This window comes from Oncorhynchus gorbuscha, linkage group LG09 (assembly GCF_021184085.1).
Source record: "Oncorhynchus gorbuscha isolate QuinsamMale2020 ecotype Even-year linkage group LG09, OgorEven_v1.0, whole genome shotgun sequence".
In the NCBI taxonomy this organism is placed as follows: Eukaryota; Metazoa; Chordata; class Actinopteri; order Salmoniformes; family Salmonidae; genus Oncorhynchus; species Oncorhynchus gorbuscha.
In genome coordinates, this window is record NC_060181.1 from 75,120,440 (window position 1) to 75,146,176 (window position 25,737).

Genomic DNA, 25,737 nt, shown 5'->3' on the forward strand with positions numbered 1-25,737 from the left:
GTCCATCCAATCACTCTGACATCAATGCAAAAGTATTTGAAAATCTAATCAAACACTTCATGAGAGCCCATGAGCTCATGTTGCTATGTAATTGGCCCCTAATAAAAAGGGAGGATCCCACCAGCTTTCTATAGTCTAGGCCTAGGGAGAGGGAGAGGCAGGGAGCGTTGGGGAGAGAGGGAGAGGGAGGGAGCGTTGGGGAGAGAGGGAGAGGGAGAGGCAAGGAGAGGCTGGGGGAAGAAGGGAGAGGTGGGGTGAGGGGAGGGGGAGGAAAGGGAAAACAGGGTGAGACGGGGGTGAGGGGAGAGGCTGGGTCTTAGTCACAGTTTCCACATTTTATCACTTGCGAATGATGCCCAGCATAAGAAACAATGCCTTTTTTTGTGACTCTTTCGAATCATAGTGGCACAGCTCATGTAGCCTAGCCCATAGGCCTATATGTTTTAATAAGGTTTGTATCACAACTCAAATGGCCAAATAACATCTTAAAATGAAGCACATTAATCTGCTTTATAAGGGGTGTAGAGCCTAACTGGCATATATATCAAATCAAATCAAATTGTATTTGTTACACGCGCCGAATACAACAGGTGTAGGTAGACTTTACAGTGAAATGCTGAATACAACAGGTGTAGACTTTACAGTGAAATGCTGAATGCAACAGGTGTAGACTTTACAGTGAAATGCTGAATACAACAGGTGTAGACTTTACAGTGAAATGCTGCATACAACAGGTGTAGACTTTACAGTGAAATGCTGCATACAACAGTTGTAGACTGTACAGTGAAATGCTGCATACAACAGGTGTAGACTTTACAGTGAAATGCTTACTTACAAGCCCTTAATCAACAATGCTTTAAGAAGTTAAGATAGGGGCACCAGTTAGTCGAGGTAATTAAGGTAATAAGTACACGTAGGTAGAGTTAAAGTGACTATGCATAGATAATAAACAGAGAGTAGCAGCAGCGTAAACAGGGGTGTGAGAAGCCCTATATTTAGCCGCTCAGGAGTCTTACGGCTTGGGGGCAAAAGCTGTCAAGAAGCCTTTTGGTCCTAGACTTGGCACTCTGGTACTGCTTGCCGTGCGGTAGCAAAGAGAACAGTCTATGACTAGGGTGACTGGGGTCTTGACAATTTTTAGGGCCTTCCTCTGACACCGCCTGGTATAGAGGTCCTGGATGGTGGGAAGCTTGGCCCCAGTAATGTACTGGACCGTATGCACTACCCTTTGTAGTGCCTTGCAGTTGGAGGCTGAGCAGTTGCCATACCAGGCAGTGATGCAACAAGACAGGATGCTCTCGATGATGCAGCTGTAGAACGTTTTGAGGATCTGAAGTCCCGTGCCAAGTCTCCAGGGAGAAAGTCTTTGTCGTGCCCTCTTCACGACTGTCTTAGTGTGTTTGGACAATGATAGTTTGTTAGTGATGTGGACACCAAGGAACTTGAAGTTCTCAACCTTCTCCACTGCAGCCCCATCGATGAGAATGGGGCGTGCTCTGTCCTCCTTTTCCTGTAGTTAACAATTATCTCCTTTGTCTTGATCACGTTGAGGGAGAAGTTGTTGTCCTGGCACCACACAGCCAGGTCTCTGTCCTCCTCTCAGTAGGCTGTCTCATCATTGTTGGTGATCAGGCCTATCACTGTTGTGTCATCGACAAACTTGTTGATGGCGTTGGAGTTGTGCCTTGCCATGCAGTCATGAGTGAACAGGGAATACAGGAGGGGATTGAGCACACACCCCTGAGGGGCCCCCGTGTTGAGGATCAACATGGCAAATGTGTTGTTACCTACCCTTACCACCTGTGGGCGGCCCGTCAGGAAGTCCAGGATCCAGTTGCAGAGGGAGATGTTTAGTCCCAGGATCCTATATAAGCAGCATGTGAGTTTCAAGTTTGGGGAAGATAATTTTCACCATAAAAATGCACCTTTATAATAAAAGCATTACATGCATAACTGCATTTCCGAGTTCACTTTTGATAATGGTGTTTTCTGCTAATAGAACATTCACGCTTATAGCCTACTGCCATGCACACATTGCTGTGCTTATAATGTGAAGAAATAGTCTGATAGTTTATCAACATTTTAAGCTAAACGTTCTGCTCTGTTGCGTCAGCCACATTGCATGAAAACGTTTTCTTTATGCTAGTGGTTGTATTAATTTGTGATCTATCGCATCCCACAATTGTCCCAGACCATGTTTGGGATATGTATTTCTCACACAGAATAGAATAGGTCAACTTTTGTACTATGGGGGATAGTAGATTGACATAGGCTAGTACATTTGCTGTTCGTTTGGCCTACTCATCTTGTTGTCTGACAAAAAGTAAATTAACAGTTACAGTTACAATATCTTCAATATGGACCTCGGAGTTGTATAAGGATGTGCGCAATTGCATCCCTGATGTGTCTGTCTTCACTTGTAGCCTGTGAGAAAGACCCGACCACGTGACGGAGAGCCATGTGAGTGAGAGATGCTTCGGATTGCACAGCACACTCAGGGAGAAGGGCACAACGCAGCACTCCGGGCCACAAAAGGCATGGATTTTTTTAGGGTGCATTACAGACACAAACAGGATGCTGCCATGAAATGCGAAGCATTTATCAAGTGCTCGACAAATTGTGAATGAGAGACTATTGGAGTGTGTACAGCCTGCGCAAAAAAATAAATCATTATTAGAGTCTCATCATGCAGCCATACAATGTATTCGAATTTTAAACATACAGCCCAACGTTTGTAGAACAACTAAAGTTACATGAATAACTCTAAATTAAGCATATAGTAATACCTATTTCTTTGTTAACTACTCAACACAGAATAGCCGCATGTGCGCACTCCCTCAAATCATTTGGAGAAAATATTAACATTTTATTCAGCTTTGTTCAATTGTATTCTTCATACTATCAAATAATATAAACGAATGCCACGGAATTATAAGCACATTTTGTCTACTAAATTAACCAGAGTAGCCCACAGCCATTTGGCATAGCCACATCAGGACCTAACATAAGGACAACTCAGAGTATGCTATTATTTTCATCTGAAATAGACTACATTTTCTTCACATCATGCTTCTTTAGACCTGTATAAAATAAAATAAATGAGTTTATTGTGAAGGTGTAGGTTATATTACATGGATGTATTAGACTTTTTAAAATGGCTTGTAGGCTATGTGTGGAAGCCAGGAGATGCTAAATGTGTTTATGTTAATTAACGGTCAATTACCGTGAAACCGACAATTATTTGGTTGACAATCACCGGCTGACTACATTTTGTGATCGCCACAGCCCCAGTTCTACCTGGAACCAAAAAGGGTTTCCTTTCGGAACCATTTTTTCTAAGAGTGTAGCATCCTTCCATTTCCTCATTGAATAGCATTCATACATTACACCATGTATTTAGCGACCCCGTGTTTCCTGATTGGACTCCAGTAGTGCTTATTGATCTATTAGTGTCTCCTGACTGGTTGAGTATAAATAGAGCAGAGGCTTCTACCGCACATAAACTGCCTCAGAGATACTCTCTTGTGCTCTCACCATCTCCGCTTTTATCTCCTGATACACATACGCAGCCTACTAGAACTGCCTACAGGACAGAGGCAGGTGGAGCAGAACCTATTGCATTTTAAATATTTATAACTATAGCGTAGATCTGCTATCGGCCATATCACAGAGTTTGTAGATCAAATGTTGCAGTCTCCATAGTCTTGGAGTTAGCCAATCCTAACCTCTGTTGAACAAACCATCTTTGGGGTTATTGTATGGAATGTAAAAAGGTAAAGAAACACATATAGACAACTAGGGAATTTGTATAACTGAATCAAATCACATCTTTAACATCTCTTGTTGACTTCTATAATTTAATTAGGAAGAGGTGTTATCATACTATCAGACAATAAGAGTTTAATGACATATATGCCTGTAACCAGGGAACAAAGGGATTTCACTGCATTCTTCCCCCCTCCCCCTCCTCCACCTCCCCTCTCCTCCTCCTCCCGTCTCCTCCTCCTCCTCCACTTCCCCTCTCCTCCTCCTCCCGTCTCCTCTTCCTCCTCCACCTCCCCTCTCCTCCTCCTCCCCTCTCCTCCTCCTCCAGTCTCCTCCTCCTCCTCCTCCTCCCCCTCCTCCCGTCTCCTCCTCCTCCACCTCCCCTCTCCTCCTCCTCCCGTCTCCTCCTCCTCCTCCACTTCCCCTCTCCTCCTCCCGTCTCCTCTTCCTCCTCCACCTCCCCTCTCCCCCTCCTCACATCTCCTCCTCCACCTCCCCTCTCGTCCTCCTCCCGTCTCCTCCTCCTCCTCCTCCACATCCCCTCTCCTCCTCCTCCCGTCTCCTCCTCCTCCTCCCGTCTCCTCCTCCCCTCTCCTCCACTCCTTTACAGTTTTATGGGGGAGGAAAGTAACTAAGAGCTCCTCCAATAAAGGGGATTAGAGATTTTGCCCTGCGCACCCAACTGTTTCAAATGAAATCACAGCCTCCTGCAGAAGTAATTAAATGTTTAACTATTCCTGTTTCAGCTGGATATCACTGTACCACTCTACATTCATTAGACACAATGGAAAACATCTACCCTCGCCACACACTGGTGTGTGTGTGTGTGTGTGTGTGTGTGTGTGTGTGTGTGTGTGTGTGTGTGTGTGTGTGTGTGTGTGTGTGTGTGTGTGTGTGTGTGTGTGTGTGTGTGTGTGTGTGTGTGTGTGTGTGTGTGTGTGTGTGTGTGTGTGTGTGTGTGTGTGTGTGTGTGTGCAAGAACATGAGAATGTGTCATCCCCCACTACAGCACCAGAGGTTCTCTGATATTCGGTACAGATTTCTCTCTCTCACACGCACGCACACGCACACACACACACACTGTCATGCAGGTGAAAGAGGACCCAAAAGCGACTTAACAGAAACAGAGTTTATTTAATTCCAAACAGGGAATAACAAAAATCCTCTAGTCTGTAGAGGGGAATAACTAGAGAAGCACACAGACTGCAGGTCACACACCACCTGCTCACACGCAGCATCTGATGAAGGCAAAAAACACACGACAGGACAGGGCGAAACACAATCACAGCATGGTGAATACAAAACGAGGAACCGACGGGACAGGAACGGATCACAAAGGAATAAATAGGGACTCTAATCAGGGGAAAGGATCGGGAACAGGTGTGGGAAGACTAAATGATGATTAGGGAATAGGAACAGCTGGGAGCAGGAACGGAACGATAGAGAGAAGAGAGAGCGAGAGAGTGAGAGAGGGAGGGGGAGAGAGAGGGATAGAAGGAGGGAAAGAACCAAATAAGACCAGCAGAGGGAAACGAATAGCATGGGGAGCACAGGGACAAGACATGATAATAAATGACAAACATGACAGTACCCCCCCACTCACCGAGCGCACACACCCCTCTCTGTGCTGGGGGAGGAAAGAGGATAATGTTACAGGGACCGCAACCCTCCCAATCCACTAGGTATTGGTGACCCCGTCCCGAGAACGCATGTCCATGATCTTATGTACCTTGTCAACCCTTAGCACTTCACAGGAGACTGATGCAACATTAATGAGGAGACACCACACTCACTGGAGAGGTCACACACACACAAACACATACACAACATTCACTGTAGAGAAAAAAACACACACACTAACTGAGAGGAGTTTGGCACATTAACACACACACGCACAAACTGTAAGAAACCATTCAAACAAATAATTACGAAACAACACTCACCTCTGTTCACCTCTGTCAACTCAAATCATAATGAACTGTTAGTGATTACAAAACTGGCACATCTAAACACAACATTTAAATCACTATGGCTAAGAGAGGAGCTTTCTTTCAAATGGCTGCATTTGATTGTTTTTATAGTTCATGTTAAAAGTCTTGAGTAATCGTGTCAACCCCATGAAAAACAGCTCTAACTAGACCAGTAAACATTTTAACACGCTGATACGCTCTGACGACGAGTAATTATTCTAAATGTCAGAGAAATTAGCCACAGAGTGAGTTTAGTAGCTACCTGGAGCTTCCCTTAAAGGTTGAGAGAGAGGGGGAGGGAGAGAGAGAGATGGAGACGGAGAGAGGGGGATGGAGGGAGAGAGAGAGAGACGGAGGGAGGGAGGTGAAATAAAACTAAACACTCAGTGTGTGTCCTGAGGGAGGACTTTGAGAGAGTAGGCACATCATCTAATGATAGTGGATAGAAGAGGGAGATGATCGGTCCCCTATCTCCTGTCTATATCGAACAGTCCTTATCTCTCCTCCCACAGCAACACAACAACTCAGCTAATACTGAGTGACTGGCTTGGATTCCTGGAAACATTGTGTACCTGGAGATCAGCCCAATACCACATCCACCTCTAGCCTCTACCCTTACTATAGTGTCTTAATAAGATAAGTTGGTGAAGGCACTGATCAATCGAATTACAAAGTCAACCGTCACACACAGCACATGACCGTCTCCTCCTGTTGCTAAGCAACATTAATTCAGAATTTCCAAGAAAGGAGTGTGAGTTGTGACAGGTAACATCACCTCCCTCTGCCTGCTGATCGACCCGGTTCTGGAGGCTCGCGGCCAGGAAGTAACAGGTGGCACGAGACGTAGACTCTGGAACTGTCCAGAGAGGGAACATTTTACAGGCAACAATACTTATGCTTGAGTACAATTTACGATACTAATAAATAGCTTTTTAATGGACATAGAATTAGGTTTTCATATTATCAACTCAAAATAAATGTTCAGTTCACTAGCTAAACAACCTTTCACATGAAGGCATATATATTACTACTTTATGATGCTATAAAATAGATGTTTATGGTTATAAAACGATGTTGTCAGATTATTATGTTAAACACATGTATCTGTAGTTAACCTGCTCCAGATGACTGATAGTTATAGTCTCATCCACGTATTGGTTGAATAAATTCCAAATATTGACTCACCTGATGCTATCATCCCACTGGACCACTGAAACAGCCTGCCCAAGCACAGTGTGTATGTGTGTGTGTGTGTGTGTGTGTGTGTGTGTGTGTGTGTGTGTCTTGTGTGTGTGTGTGTGTGACTGGCTTGGATTCCTGGAAACATTGTGTACTGTGTGTGTGTGTGTGTGTGTGTGTGTGTGCGTGCGTGGACATAGAATTAGGTTTTCATATTATCAACTCAAAATAAATGTTCAGTTCACGTGCGTGCAACCTTTCACATGAAGGCATATATATTACTACTTTATGATGCTATAAAATGCGTTTATGGTTATAAAACGATGTTGTCAGATTATTATGTTAAACACATGTATCTGTAGTTAACCTGTGCATGCGTGCGTGTGTGTGCATGCGTGTATGTGTGTGTGTGTGTGTGTGTGTGTGTGTGTGTGTGTGTGTGTGTGTGTGTGTGTGTGTGTGTGTGCCTGTCTGCCTGCCTGCCTGCGTTCGTGTATTTATGTGTGTGTGAATCCTGAAAACACAATTATAGTTAAAAGGATAGTGTAGCCATCAGAAAAACTAAGAAAGAGGAAGTATCTAGACTAAAACAGAAAAACAGAGAGCTATAGAAAGATGACCTATTTTAGTCCATTACCAGTTTTGGGTCATACCTCTTTTATCCATTCATCCCCTCTGGTCATAACTGCCCTCCACTGTAATGTGGTTTAAGATGAAGGCTGGTGGTAGCAGGGAATTTAACAGTAACAAAAACCTGTTTCACTGATGAAGGCGAAACGTACTGGTTCTAAAAAGTAAATATATATTTTTGAAGACAAGTCTATTGTCCTCTATTGTTGGAGAGATGCTGACTATTCTTCATCTTCAGTTTGCCCTGTTCATGCACGCTGGTTGGAAAGACAGCCACAGATTATTTGGGCTCACAGAAACTATCATTGCCACACACACAGTCATAGAAAAGACAGACAGGCACGATGATTCCTTCCTTTCTCACCGTCCATTACTGTCCAGAGACATCCCATCAACCCATAGCAGCATGCGGGGCTCTGTGTACGCACGCACGCACGCACACACACACACACACACACACATGTTTAAGTGAGAATAGGCATTGATCTGAAGCCAAAAAAGAAAGGAAATTCACAGGCACCACAATGCCTATGCCACCCATGCTCTACCAAGGTTTTCCAGCACATAGCTTTGACATACTACAGTAGCTACACGTATGTTGGTATTGTACTTCAAACTATGTGTAGGCAAGTTGCTTAGTATTCAAACCTTCTCAAACAGCCTAATTCATACTCTTAGAGGAGGTGCTTCCACAATGATTGATTTGTACTGACTACAAGGTAAAATATTGGAGTCTTCACACACCACAGTAAGACCTTATCATTATTAAATGAAAGCAAACTTTACTTTTATACTTACAAGACCATCTGGCTTGTTTGAGCTGTTTTGTCTTGTAGTAATGTGGTGCATGCCTGTATTTCCTTAAAACTTTATTTTAGCAAAACATAATTACATCATTTTTTGTTCAGCTGGTGCCGAACATAACAACGGGTGGTGGTGTGTTGGACACAGTAGCTCAGCTAGAGCCTGTCAGCAGTCCTGATTTCTGTAACTGTTAGCTTATCTGTGTAATATTGACATAAGTTCAAAACCACTTGTGTTTGGTTATGTTTTATCAGTTGCTGTGCTGATCAACGGACAGTTCATTGCCTCTGTCAAAATAATGTGTAGCTTAAAGTTATGTTTGTACTTGTATTTATTTTTGCAATAAATATGGTGACGCAACAGTAATACAAATTTACACTAGGCCTATGTAGAAATATATACAAAAGATATATACAAATGATATACATACGATGGGACAGTGAAGCAGTTTTTCTTATTTTGGCTCTATACTCCAAACATTTCCATTTGAAATCAAACAGTGACTATGAGGTGAAAGTGTAGACTGTCAGCTTTAATTTGAGGGTGTTTTCATCCATATCCGGTAAACCGTTTAGAAATCACAGCACCTCTAGTACATAGTCCCCTTATTTTAGGGAACCAAAAGTATTGGAACAAATTCAGTTATATGTACAGTATATTAAAGTAGTAAAAAGTGAAGTATTTGGTCCCATATTCGTAGCACACAATGATTACATCAAGCTTGTGACTCTACACATTTGTTGGATGCATTTTCTGTTTGTTTTGGGTGTGTTTCAGAGTATTTTGTGCCCAATAGAAATTAATGGTAAATAATGTATTGTGTCATTTAGGGTCACTTTTATTGTCAATAGGACCATGATATGCTACACCACTGCTCCTGGGTGGATCAACGTTCTAAGGCACGGCATCTCAGTGCAAGAGGCGTCACTACAGTCCCTGGTTTGAATCCAGGCTGTATCACATCTGGCCGTTATTGGGAGTCCCATAGGGTGGCCGGGTTTGGCGAGGTAGGCCGGCATTGTAAATTTGTTCTTAACTGACTTGTCTAGTTCAATAAAGGTAAAATAAAAATAGATTCATGTGGATGCTACTATGATTACGAATAATCCTGAATGAATCGTGAATAATAATGAGTGAGAAAGTTACAGACGCATACCCCCCCCCCAAAAAAAAGCTAGCCTCCCTGTTATTGTAATGGTGAGAGGTTAGCATGTCTTGGGGGTATGATATTTGTGCGTCTGTAATTAGACAAGTACAGTCATTAGACAAGTACAAAACTCTTAAGAAAAAGTATAGACATTTTTGAAATTGGATAGGTGCTGGTTGAAGACAAAACATCAACTACAAATGTCCTCAGTAATGCTGTACACAGTTATCCAACTCCAGTAAAAGAGCACACATGTCCTCATTTATAAATATCAGTATAAATATGAAAACATTTGGGAGTACTCACAGATTTGGAACAGAACAAACATTTTAAGTATTGATAGTGTGCGAAGTACCATGTGTACTGCGTGCATTTGAATTGGCATATGTTGTTTGTCGGTTCCACATGGGCCAGTTGCATTTCTCAGTGACAGGCACAGGCCCACAATCCGCCACGCTGCCCTAAAGCCCTGTGTCCCTGGGCAGTACTGTAGGGATGGTGTGCATCTCACGGATGAGGGCAACGACCTCTTTCTTCCTTGAGGGTCTGAGAGCTGGTCTCTCCTCCGTTCTGGCAAGACGCACTCAGTTGTACACACAACCACACTCACTGCCACTCCAAGAACCTAAAGGCTCTTCTAAGAGCCACGTAATAAATGTGAATAAGCACTGTGTGTCAAAACCATACACTAAAGAGAATTTGTCTAAATGTATCCTTCGAGAGGGGAACTCAGGACCTGCAGTTCCCAGGGCAGTGGCACTAACTGTCACGCTACGAACCTTGTTTTAAACATAATAACTTGACACTAGTTACATGAACAGTCTGGTGATGACAGGAAGCTTTTGTTGCACGATGTTTTTGTTGTTCATTCACTTGGTACTGACTGAACATTTATTTATCTTGCTTGGTTAAAAATGAATTATCTAAAACAGTTGATGTGTTGAAAACAGTCTAATTTCTAGAGTTAGTTCTAACCAGGTTAGCAAGTATGGCATTTTCTTTTGACTGCGCACAGTGCGGTTGTGCTAGCAAGCAATTATGTTTTTGTTTAAACTGGGTGCACTCACACAAAGTGCGAATTTTGATGTTTAGGAACACACTGAAAAGTAACTTGATAATGTATTGATCAGTCAGTGCAAATTTGGATTATAATGACAAGAAGAAAATTGCATTTAGAAAGGAGGGATAGGACTTAATTAATGCATAAGGTAAGGTTAGTAACGCTAGCTAACGTTAGCTTTGGATCGTCGAATACAACATGTCTGTCTGGTGTGCTAGCTAGCTAACTGCTTCTTATTTTTATCAGCAACAGTTTGTGTTGGGAGAGGCACGGCTGATTTTGGTCGAGGCTAGCTAGCTAGCAGCTGTTATGTTAAATGACGAAATCTGATTGCACACGTAACGCTAATAAGCAAGCCAATTTGACTGTATGGAGTAGCTAACGTTAAATGAGCAATGCCCATTGCATGATGTATTATAAATTAGCACCATGGCAATTTCCCAAAGTTTGGTGTTGACTATGAACTTTACTTAGCTAGCTAGCTATAGTACCTATGCTTTGGAAGAATGTGGGATATCAGTTATTGTCAACATTGGGTTGTTACTTGTTAACTAGTTAGCTAGCTAACTGGCTATAGCAGGCAAGGACGTTCGCTAGCCTCCTTGTTTGTTTACACACAGATGACTTCAGCCTTATATAAAAAAAACTTCCTTGGCAAAAAATAGCTAGCTAGCTTTCCTCATTTGTTGGTTAGCTAGCCTGCCAACTCTCATCTGACTGGTATTCTATCTGTGATATAACGTTACGTTAGCTAATCAAACCACTTTCAGCTCACTAATAATAACAACAACATTTTCATGTTGAACAATGTATCTGTATGCATTTATTGATTAACCTCAGCTTGAGTAGCAAGATATAGATATCTATAGCCTAGGTTTGTCCTCAACCACTTATCTTCACTGGCTGCTGCCTGGCTGGTGCAGGCGGCGCACTGTTTGTGTTGTTGAGTTGCTGATTGACCGAGTTGCTAGCCAATCAAGTTAATTTGCACATTTATTGAGATTGGTGTCATATTGCCTTTGATATAATAGTAGGGAGATTTGAATTCAACCTGCTCTCTGCCTAAATATCTCAGTGCCTTCTCCCAGCCAGTCCCTCTCCACCCAAGGACACAGAGGACAGAGGGATGAGGATAGGAGAGAGGAAGGAGTGGGAGAGAGGATGGTGAGAGAAAAGAGAGGGGGATGGGGAAGGAGAGGTGGATGGGGAAGGAGAGGGGATGTGGAAGGAGAGAGGGATGGGGAAGGAGAGGGGGATGGGGAAGGAGAGGGGATGGGGAAGGAGAGGGGGATGGGGAAGGAGAGGGAGATGGGGAAGGAGAGGGGGATGGGGAAGGAGAGGGGATGGGGGATGGGTTGCAGAGACAGAGGATCCGAGAGAGAAGAGCAGATCAATGTGGCTGCTTCAGGTAGTCAGTCTGTTTCTGGGGATGATTGCCCTAATCCTGGATAGCACCATGCTAATGCAACTGTTCTCATCTTCCTCCCTTAATAACTGTTTTAATAAAAACCTACACCTCTCACAATACAGGCATGCTCTAGTACTTCCATCTCTTTCGATTCAACATTTGTATGGGATGGAAAGAGAAAGATTGAGGCTATTCCAGCAGTCAAGCCCAGTCAGTGTAGTGACAGCAGCAGTGTGTGTCTCTGTCAGGCTAGCAGAGAGAGGCAGCTTGTTCCCAGTGTTACAGACTGACTGCAATGATCATTCTTTGTTCCCACTGGTAGACTGGCCTGTAATAAGGACACATCCCTCACTGTCTCTATACTGGCTCAATGTACTACCGCTGTGCAGACACACACACACACACACAGATAAATACACACGCCAGTATTCACACAGAGAAATACACAATAAAAACACATAAGTAGTAACATGCACACACAGACACACACATGCTGCAACATCGAGAGCATCCTGACAGGTTACTTCACTGCCTGGTACGGCAATTACTCGTCCTCCGGCCGCAAGGTACTTCAGGGGGTAGTGCGTACGGCCCAGTACATCACTGGGGCAAAGCTGCCTGCCATCCAGGACCTCTACACCAGGCGGTGTCAGAGGAAGACTCTAAAAATTGTCTTAGACCCCAGCCAACCCAGTCATAGACTGTTCTCTCTACTACCGCATGGTAAGCGGTACCGGAGTGCCAAGTCTAGGACAAAAAGGCTTCACACAGTTTTTACCCCCAAGCCATAAGACTTCTGAACAGGTAATCAAATGGCTACCCGGGCTATTTGCATTGTGTGTGTCTCCCAACCCCTCTTTTACGCTGCTGCTACTCTACGTTTATCATATATGCATAGTCACTTTAACTCTACATTCATGTACATACTACCTCAATTGGCCCGACCAACCAGTGCTCCCGCACATTGGCCAACTGGGCTATCTGCATTGTGTCCCACCACCTGCCAACCAATCTTTTTACGCTTCTGCTACTCTCTGTTCATCATATATGCATAGTCACTTTAACCATACCTACATGTACATACTACCTCAATAAGCCTGACTAACAGGTGTCTGTATAAAGCCTTGCTACTCTTTTTTCAAATGTCTTTTTTCTGTTTTATTTCTTTACTTACAGACACATACCTTTTTTTCCCGCACCATTGGTTAGAGCCTGTACATGCATTTCACTGTAAGGTCTACACCTGTTGTAGTCGGCGCACATGACAAATAAACTTTGATTTGATTTGACACACTGTAGCAATCATTCTTTCCATAAGTAGGTGTTGGACTGTTGGACTGTCTTTGTCTGAATTTGTTGATATTTTACTCACACACTGCACTCTCCATACCACAGTCCTGACATATCATAACATCATGAACATCACTAAATGTTCTGGCCTCAGTCTAACATGGATCTTTACTGATCGGGACATTTTATATGATGCTACACTAACCAAACCTTGGAGTGAACCCAAAACAGACAAACATGCACGCACCTATGCATGCAAACATACTGTACCATTCAACATTTTGGACACGCCTACTCATTAAAGGGTTTTTTATTTATTTTTTTACCATTTTCTACATTGTAGAATAATAGTGAACACATCAAACTATGAGATAACACAAATGGAATCATGTAGTAACCAAAAAAGTATTCAACAAATTAACATATATTTTATATTTGAGTTTGTTCAAAGTAGCCACCCTTTGCCTTGATGACAGCTTTGCACACTCTTGGCATTCTCTCAACCAGCTTCACCTGGAATGCTTTTCCAGCATTCTTGAAGGAGTTCCCACATATGCTGAGCACTTCTTGGCTACTTTTCCTTCACTCTGCGGTCCAACTCATCCCATTTGGGTTGAGGTTGGGTGATTGTGGAGGCCAGGTAATCTGACGCAGCACTCCATCACTCTCTTTCTTGACCAATTAGCCCTTACACAGCCTGGAGGTGTGTTGGGCCATTGTCCTGTTGTAAAACAAATGATAGTACCACTACGCACAAACCAGATGGGATGGCGTATCACTGCAGAATGCTGTGGTAGCCATGCTGGTTGTGTGCCTTGGATTGTAAATAAATCACCAACAGTGCCACCAGCAAAGCACCCCCACACCATCACACCTCCTCCTCCATGGCTCACGGTGGGAACCACACATGCAGAGATCATCCGTTCACCTACTCTGCGTCTCACAAAGACACGGTGGTTGGAACCAAAAATCTAAAATTTGGACTCATCAGACCAAAGGATAAACTTCCAACGGTCTAATGTCCATTGCTTGTGTTTCTTGGCCCAAGCAAGTTTCTTCTTATTGGTGTCCTTTAGTAGTGAAGTCTTTGTAGCAATATGACCATGAAGGCCTGATTCACGCAGTCTCCTCTGAACAGTTGATGTTGAGATGTGTCTGTTACTTGAACTCTGTAAAGCATTTATTTGGGCTGCAATTTCTGAGTCTGGTAACTAATGAACTTATCCTCTGCAGCAAAGGTAACTCTTGATCTTATTTTCCTGAGAGCCAGTTTCATCATCTTGACCGGCTGCATTACTGCCTGGTTTGGCAACTGCACCACCCTCGACCGCCAGGCTCTACTGAGCGAGGTGCGAATGGCCCAGCACAATCACTGGGGGCGAGCTCCCAGCTATTCAGGACATTCATACCAGGCGGTGTCTGAGGAAGGCCCGAAAAATTGTAATTATGGTACTGGCACTGGCACTGTTTATAGCTTGCATTGTTGTGTTTATCTTATTTCTCGTGTTTTCTTACTTTATATTTTTTCTTCTTAACTTGATATTGAATATTGCATAATTGGGAAAGAGCTTGCAAGTAAGCATTTCACTGTACTGATTTACACCTGCTGTATCCTGTGCACGTGACAAAAAAATGTTTCAACTTTAAACACTGCATGCACACACACCTCACTCCAAAGACAGATGAAGACAGTCCAGGCATTGATGAACTTACTGAAACAGGAAAGCAAGACTCACAAAACACACCCCACACATAAACACACACATACAAACAGCCAGCCAGACCCTAGCCTAGTTAAAGGACTTAAATATCACGGGAGAAGTGGAAAATTACCCCTAAAAAGATCAGCCTCAGTCTTTTGCCACAGTATTCTCTCCATTTTAAAGGAAAATAGAATTTAAACCAGAATGAAAAGGCACTGTGCTAGACCACAGCCAATTAACTATAACTGCTCAATTCTACAGAAATAACTGCTCTACTCTACAGAAATAACTGCTCTACTCTAAGGAAATAACTGCTCTATTCTACAGAAATAACTGCTCTACTCTACAGAAATAACTGCTCTACTCTATAGAAATAACTGCTCTACACTACAGAAATAACTGCTCTACACTACAGAAATAACTGCTCTACACTACAGAAATAACTGCTCTATTCTACAGAAATAACTGCTCTATTCTACAGAAATAACTGCTCTACAATACAGAAATAACTGCTCTACACTATAGAAATAACTACTCTATTCTACAGAAATAACTGCTCTACACTACAGAAATAACTGCTCTACACTACAGAAATAAAAACAACTTCAACCAAAAGAAAATGTGACTGAGCTAACATATGGAATTGTTTTAAGATAGTCATACCATGGATCATTTAGCTATTTGATTTTGAATTTTAGGACCCCTATAGGTATCAAAAAATATATACACTAATTATTTGATAAAATATTGAATTTGGGCCTTACTACTAAAGCCCATAGAAACACATTCATACATGGAAAAACAGACCCCCCCAAAACATCATGAGGAATAAGGTTTTGAATTGTCTGTCCTATATCTAGGAGATCTAAGAAAGCTCAGGAAATATTTCTGTTTGCTGGACACATTTAACCTCTTTTTTTTGTTGAAACAAATCTACCTCCATAATTCCATTAATTTTTTTAACTGGTACCGGGTTACCTTCAGAGGAGTCCTGTGACAATTATCATGTTCCTGAGAGTGTCATCATGTTCCTGAGAGTGTCATTTCTTATAGAGGTCATATTAGTAGGCCAAACCGTTCGGAGGCTACAGATGTTTTTGTGAGAAGAGCGATTTTCGGAACGTCTCCTGGCCTGACAAACAGTGCTGTTGCGCTGCCACTTACCACAGCAGATGTGGACGGCCGACATAGGCAAAACATTTTTTTTATATCTCTAGCTTAAACTGACAGATTTTAATGGGGATTTTTGCATTATGTTCATTAGATTGATTCACGGGTGCGTCATTATATTTTATGAACATGTATACCGTGTCAATACCGAGGTCCCTCTTTTACAGATGTAAAAAATAAGAAAGTTCGAGAGAGATGAAAGACAGATTACATTGCAGTTTCAACACACACACACACACGCGCGCGCACAGAAGACGACAACACCCTGATTGGCGCATAGCTAGAACTAAACCCCCCTGCCTTAAAAGCCTCAAGAGGGAAATAGTCTCTCTCTCTCTCTCCCTCTGCCTCGCTCTATCTCTATCCTTTTCTCTCTCTCCCATTCTCTCTCCCTCTGCCTCGCTCTCTCTATCCTTTTCTCTCTCTCCCATTCTCTCTCCCTCTGCCTCGCTCTCTCTATCCTTTTCTCTCTCTCCCATTCTCTCTCCCTCTGCCTCGCTCTCTCTATCCTTTTCTCTCTCTCCCATTCTCTCTCCCTCTGCCTCGCTCTCTCTATCCTTTTCTCTCTCTCCCATTCTCTCTCCCTCTGCCTCGCTCTCTCTATCCTTTTCTCTCTCTCCCATTCTCTCTCCCTCTGCCTCGCTCTATCTCTATCCTTTTCTCTCTCCCATTCTCTCTCCCTCTGCCTCGCTCTATCTCTATCCTTTTCTCTCTCTCCCATTCTCTCTCCCTCTGCCTCGCTCTATCTCTATCCTTTTCTCTCTCTCCCTCTATCTCTATCCTTTTCTCTCTCTCCCATTCTCTCTCCCTCTGCCTCGCTCTATCTCTATCCTTTTCTCTCTCTCCCATTCTCTCTCCCTCTGCCTCGCTCTATCTCTATCCTTTTCTCTCTTCTCTCCCTCTTCTCTCTCTCTCCCTCTGCCTCGCTCTATCTCCCTTTTCTCTCTCTCCCATTCTCTCTCCCTCTGCCTCTATCTCTATCCTTTTCTCTCTCCCTATCTCTCCCTCCTCGCTCTATCTCTCTCTCTCTCCCATTCTCTCTCCCTCTGCCTCGCTCTATCTCTATCCTTTTCTCTCTCTCCCTCTGCCTCGCTCTCTCTATCCTTTTCTCTCTCTCCCATTCTCTCTCCCTCTGCCTCGCTCTCTCTATCCTTTTCTCTCTCTCCCATTCTCTCTCCCTCTGCCTCGCTCTCTCTATCCTTTTCTCTCTCTCCCATTCTCTCTCCCTCTGCCTCGCTCTATCTCTATCCTTTTCTCTCTCCCATTCTCGCTCTCCCCTCTGCCTCGCTCTCTCTCCCTCTGCCTCGCTCCTTTTCTCTCTCTCTCCCTCTGCCTCGCTCTATCTCTATCCTTTTCTCTCTCTCCCTCTGCCTCGCTCTATCTCTATCCTTTTCTCTCTCTCCCATTCTCTCTCCCTCTGCCTCGCTCTATCTCTATCCTTTTCTCTCTCTCCCATTCTCTCTCCCTCTGCCTCGCTCTCTCTATCCTTTTCTCTCTCTCCCATTCTCTCTCCCTCTGCCTCGCTCTATCTCTATCCTTTTCTCTCTCTCCCTCTGCCTCGCTCTCTCTATCCTTTTCTCTCTCTCCCATTCTCTCTCCCTCTGCCTCGCTCTCTCGCTTATCCTTTTCTCTCTCCCCATTCTCTCTCCCTCTGCCTCGCTCTCTCTATCCTTTTCTCTCTCTCCCTCTGCTCTCGCTCTATCTATATCCTTTTCTCTCTCTCCCATTCTCTCTCCCTCTGCCTCGCTCTATCTCTATCCTTTTCTCTCCTCTCCCATTCTCTCTCCCTCTGCCTGCCTCGCTCTATCTCTATCCTTTTCTCTCTCTCCCATCTGCCCCTCTGCCTCTATCTCTATCCTTTTCTCTCCCATTCTCTCTCCCTCTGCCTCGCTCTATCTCTATCCTTTTCCTTTTCTCTCTCTCTGCCTCGCTCTATCTCTATCCTTTTCTCTCTCCCATTCTGCCCCTCTGCCTCGCTCTATCTCTATCCTTTTCTCTCTCTCCCATTCTCTCTCCCTCTCTGCCTCTCTATCCTTTTCTCTCTCCTTTCTCTCTCTGCTCCCATTCTCTCTCCCTCTGCCTCGCTCTATCTCTATCCTTTTCTCTCCCATCTCTCTCCCTCTCTGCCTCGCTATCCTCTCTCTCTCCTTTTCTCTCTCTCCCATTCTCTCTCCCTCTGCCTCGCTCTATCTCTATCCTTTTCTCTCTCTCCCATTCTCTCTCCCTCTGCCTCGCTCTCTCTATCCTTTTCTCTCTCTCCCATTCTCTCTCCCTCTGCCTCGCTCTATCTCTATCCTTTTCTCTCTCTCCCATTCTCTCTCCCTCTGCCTCGCTCTCTATCCTTTTCTCTTTCCCATTCTCTCTCTCTCTATCCTCTCTGCCTCGCTCTATCTCTATCCTTTTCTCTCTCTCCCTCTGCCTCGCTCTATCTCTATCCTTTTCTCTCTCTCCCTCTGCCTCGCTCTATCTCTATCCTTTTCTCTCTCTCCCATTCTCTCTCCCTCTGCCTCGCTCTATCTCTATCCTTTTCTCTCTCTCCCATTCTCTCTCCCTCTGCCTCGCTCTCTCTATCCTTTTCTCTCTCTCCCATTCTCTCTCCCTCTGCCTCGCTCTATCTCTATCCTTTTCTCTCTCTCCCATTCTCTCTCCCTCTGCCTCGCTCTATCTCTATCCTTTTCTCTCTCTCCCATTCTCTCTCTGCCTCTGCCTCTCTCTCTATCCTTTTCTCTCTCTCCCATTCTCTCCCTCTGCCTCTGCCTCGCTCTATCTCTATCCTTTTCTCTCTCTCCCATTCTCTCTCCCTCTGCCTCGCTCTCTATCCTTTTCTCTCTCTCCCATTCTCTCCTCTCTGCCTCGCTCTATCTCTATCCTTTTCTCTCCTTTTCTCCTCATTCTCTCTCCCTCTGCCTCGCTCTATCTCTATCCTTTTCTCTCTCTCCCATTCTCTCTCCCTCTGCCTCTGCCTCGCCTCGCTCTATCTCTATCCTTTTCTCTCTCTCCCATTCTCTCTCCCTCTGCCTCGCTCTCTCTATCTCTATCCTTTTCTCTCTCTCCCATTCTCTCTCCCTCTGCCTCGCTCTATCTCTATCCTTTTCTCTCTCTCCCATCTCTCCTTTTCTCTCTCTCTGCCTCGCTCTATCTCTATCCTTTTCTCTCTCTCCCTCTGCCTCGCTCTCTATCTCTCCTTTCCCTCTGCCTCGCTCTCTCTATCTCTTTTCTCTCTATCTCTCTATCCTTTTCTCTCTCTCCTCTGCCTCGCTCTATCTCTATCCTTTTCTCTCTCTCCCATTCTCTCTCCCTCTGCCTCGCTCTATCCTTTTCTCTCTCTCCCATTTCCCATCTCTCTCTCCCTCTGCCTCGCTCTATCTCTATCCTTTTCTCTCTCTCCCTCTGCCTCGCTCTCTATCCTCTCTCTCTCCTCTCCTTTTCTCTGCCTCGCTCTATCTCTATCCTTTTTCTCTCTCTCCCATTCTCTCTCCCTCTGCCTCGCTCTATCTCTATCCTTTTCTCTCCCTCTCCCTCTGCCTCTCTCTCGCTCTCTATCCTTTTCTCTCTCCCATTCTCCCCTCTGCCTCGCTCTATCTCTATCCTTTTCTCTCTCTCTCCTCTGCCTCGCTCTATCTCTATCCTTTTCTCTCTCTCCCATTCTCCTCTCTATCTCTTCCTCCCATTCTCTCTCTCTGCCTCATCCTTTTCTCTCTCTCCCTTCTGCCTCCTCGCTCTCTATCTCTCTCTATCCTTTTCTCTCTCTCCCATTCTCTCTCCCTCTGCCTCGCTCTATCTCTATCCTTTTCTCTCTCTCCCATTCTCTCTCCTCTCTGCCTCGCTCTATCTCTATCCTTTTCTCTCTCTCCCATTCTCTCTCCCTCTGCCTCGCTCTATCTCTATCCTTTTCTCTCTCTCCCATTCTCTCTCCCTCTGCCTCGCTCTATCTCTATCCTTTTCTCTCTCCCATTCTCTCTCTCCCTCTGCCTCGCTCTATCTCTATCCTTTTCTCTCTCTCTCCTCTGCCTCGCTCTATCTCTATCCTTTTCTCTTCTCTCCCATCCTTTTCTCTCTCCCTCTGCCTCGCTCTATCTCTATCCTTTTCTCTCTCTCCCATTCTCTCTCTCCTCTGCCTCGCTCTATCTCTATCCTTTTCTCTCTCTCCCTCTCCCTTCTCTCTCCTATCCTCTGCCTCGCTCTCTATCTCTATCCTTTTCTCTCTCTCCCTCTCTCTCCCATTCTCTCTCCCTCTGCCTCGCTCTCTATCTCTATCCTTTTCTCTCTCTCCCTCTGCCTCGCTCTATCTCTATCCTTTTCTCTCTCTCCCTCTGCCTCGCTCTATCTCTATCCTTTTCTCTCTCTCCCATTCTCTCTCCCTCTGCCTCGCTCTATCTCTATCCTTTTCTCTCTCTCCCATTCTCTCTCTCCCTCTGCCTCGCCTCTATCTCTATCCTTTTCTCTCTCTCCCATTCTCTCTCCCTCTGCCTCGCTCTCTATCTCTATCCTTTTCTCTCTCTCCCTCTCCCATTCTCTCTCCCCCATCTGCCTCGCTCTATCTCTATCCTTTTCTCTCTCTCCTCTCTGCCTCGCTCTATCTCTATCCTTTTCTCTCTCTCCCTCTGCCTCGCTCTATCTCTATCCTTTTCTCTCTCTCCCATTCTCTCTCCCTCTGCCTCGCTCTATCTCTATCCTTTTCTCTCTCTCCCATTCTCTCTCCCTCTGCCTCGCTCTCTATCTCTATCTCTATCCTTTTCTCTCTCTCCCATTCTCTCTCCCTCTGCCTCTGCTCTCTCTATCCTTTTCTCTCTCTCCCATTCTCTCTGCCTCGCTCTATCTCTATCCTTTTCTCTCTCTCCCTCTGCCTCGCTCTATCTCTATCCTTTCCCTCTGCTCTCTCTATCCTTTTCTCTCTTCTCCCTCTGCCTCGCTCTATCTCTATCCTTTTCTCTCTCTCCCATCTGCCTCTGCTCTATCTCTATCCTTTTTTCTCTCTCTCCCATTCTCTCTCCCTCTGCCTCGCTCTATCTCTATCCTTTTCTCTCTCTCCCATTCCATTCTCTCTCCTCTCTGCCTCGCTCTCTCTATCCTTTTCTCTCTCTCCCTCTCTCTCCCTCTGCCTCGCTCTTCTCTCTCTCTCCCATTCTCTCTCCCTCTGCCTCTCTCTCTATCCTCTGCCTCGCTCTATCTCTATCCTTTTCTCTCTCTCCCATTCTCTCTCCCTCTGCCTCGCTCTCTCTATCCTTTTCTCTCTCTCCCATTCTCTCTCCCTCTGCCTCGCTCTATCTCTATCCTTTTCTCTCTCTCCCATTCTCTCTCCCTCTGCCTCGCTCTATCTCTATCCTTTTCTCTCTCTCCCATTCTCTCTCCCTCTGCCTCGCTCTCTCTATCCTTTTCTCTCTCTCCCTCTGCCTCGCTCTATCTCTATCCTTTTCTCTCTCTCCCTCTGCCTCGCTCTATCTCTATCCTTTTCTCTCTCTCCCATTCTCTCTCCCTCTGCCTCGCTCTATCTCTATCCTTTTCTCTCTCTCCTCTCTCTCCCATTCTCTCTCCCTCTGCCTCGCTCTATCTCTATCCTTTTCTCTCTCTCCCCCTCTGCCTCGCTCTATTCTCTCTCCCTCTGCCTCGCTCTATCTCTATCCTTTTCTCTCTCTCCCATTCTCTCTCCCTCTGCCTCGCTCTATCTCTATCCTTTTCTCTCTCTCTCCTCCCTCTGCCTCGCTCTATCTCTATCCTTTTCTCTCTTCTCTCTCCTCTCTGCCTCGCTCTATCTCTATCCTTTTCTCTCTCTCCCATTCTCTCTCCCTCTGCCTCGCTCTATCTCTATCCTTTTCTCTCTCTCCCTCCCTTCTCTCTCCCTTTTCTCTGCCTCTCTCTCCCTCTGCCTCGCTCTATCTCTATCCTTTTCTCTCTCTCCCATTCTCTCTCCCTCTGCCTCGCTCTATCTCTATCCTTCTCTCCCCCATCTCTCTCCCTCTGCCTCGCTCTATCTCTATCCTTTTCTCTCTCTCCCATTCTCTCTCCCTCTGCCTCGCCTCTATCTCTATCCTTTTCTCTCTCCCATTTTCTCCCTCTGCCTCGCTCTATTCTATCCTTTTCTCTCCTCCCATCTCTCTCCCTCTGCTCGCTCTATCTCTATCCTTTTCTCTCTCTCCCATTCTCTCTCCCTCCCATGCCTCGCTCTCTCTATCCTTTTCTCTCTCTCCCATTCTCTCTCCCTCTGCCTCGCTCTCTCTATCCTTTTCTCTCTCTCCCATTCTCTCTCCCTCTGCCTCGCTCTATCTCTATCCTTTTCTCTCTCTCCCATTCTCTCTCCCTCTGCCTCGCTCTATCTCTATCCTTTTCTCTCTCTCCCATTCTCTCTCCCTCTGCCTCGCTCTCTCTATCCTTTTCTCTCTCTCCCATTCTCTCTCCCTCTGCCTCGCTCTATCTCTATCCTTTTCTCTCTCTCCCATTCTCTCTCCCTCTGCCTCGCCTCGCTCTATCTCTATCCTTTTCTCTCTCTCCCATTCTCTCTCCCTCTGCCTCGCTCTATCTCTATCCTTTTCTCTCTCTCCCATTCTCTCTCCCTCTGCCTCGCTCTATCTCTATCCTTTTCTCTCTCTCCCATTCTCTCTCCCTCTGCCTCGCTCTATCTCTATCCTTTTCTCTCTCTCCCATTCTCTCTCCCTCTGCCTCGCTCTATCCTTTTCTATCCTTTTCTCTCTCTCCCATTCTCTCTCCCTCTGCCTCGCTCTATCTCTATCCTTTTCTCTCTCTCCCATTCTCTCTCCCTCTGCCTCGCTCTATCTCTATCCTTTTCTCTCTCCCATTCTCTCTCCCTCTGCCTCGCTCTCTCTATCCTTTTCTCTCTCTCCCATTCTCTCCTCGCTCTATCTCTATCCTTTTCTCTCTCTCTCCTCTGCCTCGCTCTATCTCTATCTATCCTTTTCCCTCTCCCTCTGCCTCCCTCTGCCTCTATCTCTATCCTTTTCTCTCTCCCATTCTCTCTCCCTCTGCCTCGCTATCTCTCTCGCTCTATCTCTATCCTTTCTCTCTCTCCCATTCTCTCTCCCTCTGCCTCGCTCTATCTCTATCCTTTTCTCTCTCTCCCATTCTCTCTCCCTCTGCCTCGCTCTATCTCTATCCTTTTCTCTCTCTCCCATTCTCTCTCCCTCTGCCTCGCTCTATCTCTATCCTTTTCTCTCTCTCCCTCTGCCTCGCTCTATCTCTATCCTTTTCTCTCTCTCCCTCTGCCTCGCTCTTTCTCTATCCTTTTCTCTCTCTCCCATTCTCTCTCCCTCTGCCTCGCTCTATCTCTATCCTTTTCTCTCTCTCCCATTCTCTCTCCCTCTGCCTCGCTCTATCTCTATCCTTTTCTCTCTCTCCCATTCTCTCTCCCTCTGCCTCGCTCTATCTCTATCCTTTTCTCTCTCTCCCATTCTCTCTCCCTCTGCCTCGCTCTATCTCTATCCTTTTCTCTCTCTCCCATTCTCTCTCCCTCTGCCTCGCTCTATCTCTATCCTTTTCTCTCTCTCCCATTCTCTCTCCCTCTGCCTCGCTCTATCTCTATCCTTTTCTCTCTCTCCCATTCTCTCTCCCTCTGCCTCGCTCTATCTCTATCCTTTTCTCTCTCTCCCATTCTCTCTCCCTCTGCCTCGCTCTATCTCTATCCTTTTCTCTCTCTCCCATTCTCTCTCCCTCTCTCTCCTATTCAGAGAGGCAGGCAGGCAGAGAGGCAGCTAATTGTATTTCCTGCCTGTTCTTCCATGGGCTTCAATCCCAATTAGATATGCCTGGTCTGATCTGCTGCCAAGCCTCAGCTTGACTAACTGGGTTCAGCTCTCACACACACAGACAGACTCCATCACACAGGCCATCTCGGAGAGTGGTCACACATGGGATTCTCCCACCACCGTGTGAGACAGCCAGGGAGGAAACAGCAGCCAGAGCCCTGAGGTAATGAAACACTGTGACTGAAGAGCTTTCTAATTCAATGAGGACCACTGTGGGTGTGTGGGTGTCCATGTGTGTGGAGTGGAGAGGCATGCCATGGCTAACACTATCACCATTCCCTCCTTAGGCTCTGCATTGTCCATCTCCATCCCACTCCATATCAATAGTAAGATACCGACATACAGCTAACGCACTCGCACACACACAGCAGCTGTGTATTCTGTCCCGTTAAAACTCAGTTTGTGTTTGACTACAGTACCCAGCTGTTAGTGTTACTAAAAAAACAAGATGAGAGAGAGAGAGCGAGAGAGAGAGAGGAGCAGGTCTAATTCCCTTGGCCTGGGGATCGATGGCAAACACAGCTGTGTTTATTTTAAACACAAATCCTGAATCAGGTCTGTACTTGTAGACTTGATTATGTATTGAACCAATTTAAAGGGGCAGAACCAGGCTATAATGTAACAGCTCATCAGTAAATGCCACAGTAATCAGTGCCAGTGGTTGTGTGTGTGAGGAGCGGTGTGGGGTCAGTAGAGGCAGAGCTGTGTTTGTGTGTACAACATGAACGGCAGTGTAATCCTGTTAACTCCATGGTGGGTTTTATATTATACCATAAATACAGCATGGTACAGTCACTATACTCATTCAATAAAGAGAGGTGTGAATGTAAAAAAAATGACACAACAATCTCCCTTTCTACTCCCTCAGTCTCTCTTCCCATCTCTCTCTATCTCTCTCTTTCTGCTCAGTGGTGATTGTTTTAAGGGTTGAAGCTGTTGTTTACAGACTTCAATTCTGTTCTCTGAACTTATATGTTTCCCCCCAAAAAACAATGCCCCCTGGGAAATATGGCTGTTATGGTGTTAAATAAATCCCTGTTTCTTCTCTCTTCGTTCCCTCTCTCCTCCTTTCTCTCTCTCTCTTCCAATCTGTGAGTAAATATTTAGTTGTCTGAATCACGTTAATGTAGCATCACTCACAGACCTTCAGTAGAGGATGTTTGATGGCTCACTGAAAGGACCTTCTCTGCTTTCATAATTCACACATCTATTTAAACATATCGCAATAATAATAATAAAACCTGAAATGACTCGGTCATCAAACATTGCATTTTCTTTAATAAATATAATTTAAGCTGTTCACAGCCATATTGCAGCCTGCAACACTTCAATTATTAGACGGACATTTTAATTTCCTTTTTCAATTAAGACTAGCTCAACCACTAGACCCTACACTCTCCCTCTACTGTATTTCTCAGTGGAAAATGTGTTTTTCTATTCAACAGCTTGTCTATATCTAATAATATATAATATAGACTCAAGCTCACACCTTTCCATCAGTCCTTCGTTATCAGATACACGGGCTTCATGCTAATTGTCTTCATTAGATGCCACACCTAACATAATAGAATCTGTAGAGGACTCATGTTATCTTGCATAATCAAACAGACACACATAGCTACAGTGGGGCTAACTACAGATATGGAATAAGATGTTACTTACATAAGGCTCTTAGCAGAGGTTCCATTACGCAAATGAGAATTTGTATAATTAATGCTGAGTTATATTCACTACATTTAGCCATCATACAGCACTATGAGTGTCACCAATCTAACCACAGTAATGTTCTCCCAAGGATCCCCCCCCCCCACCACCATCTCTCCACTCTCCGTGGTGCTGAATCGGTTGCCCAGG

General features: G+C 45.0%; 1 protein-coding gene across 3 annotated transcripts in view; it reads right to left on the bottom strand.

Annotated features, from left to right (window-relative positions):
• The window catches only part of LOC124044066 (ecto-NOX disulfide-thiol exchanger 1-like), a 117,683-nt gene that overhangs the window by 90,585 nt on the left and 1,361 nt on the right, over nucleotides 1-25,737 (bottom strand). The window lies entirely within an intron of this gene.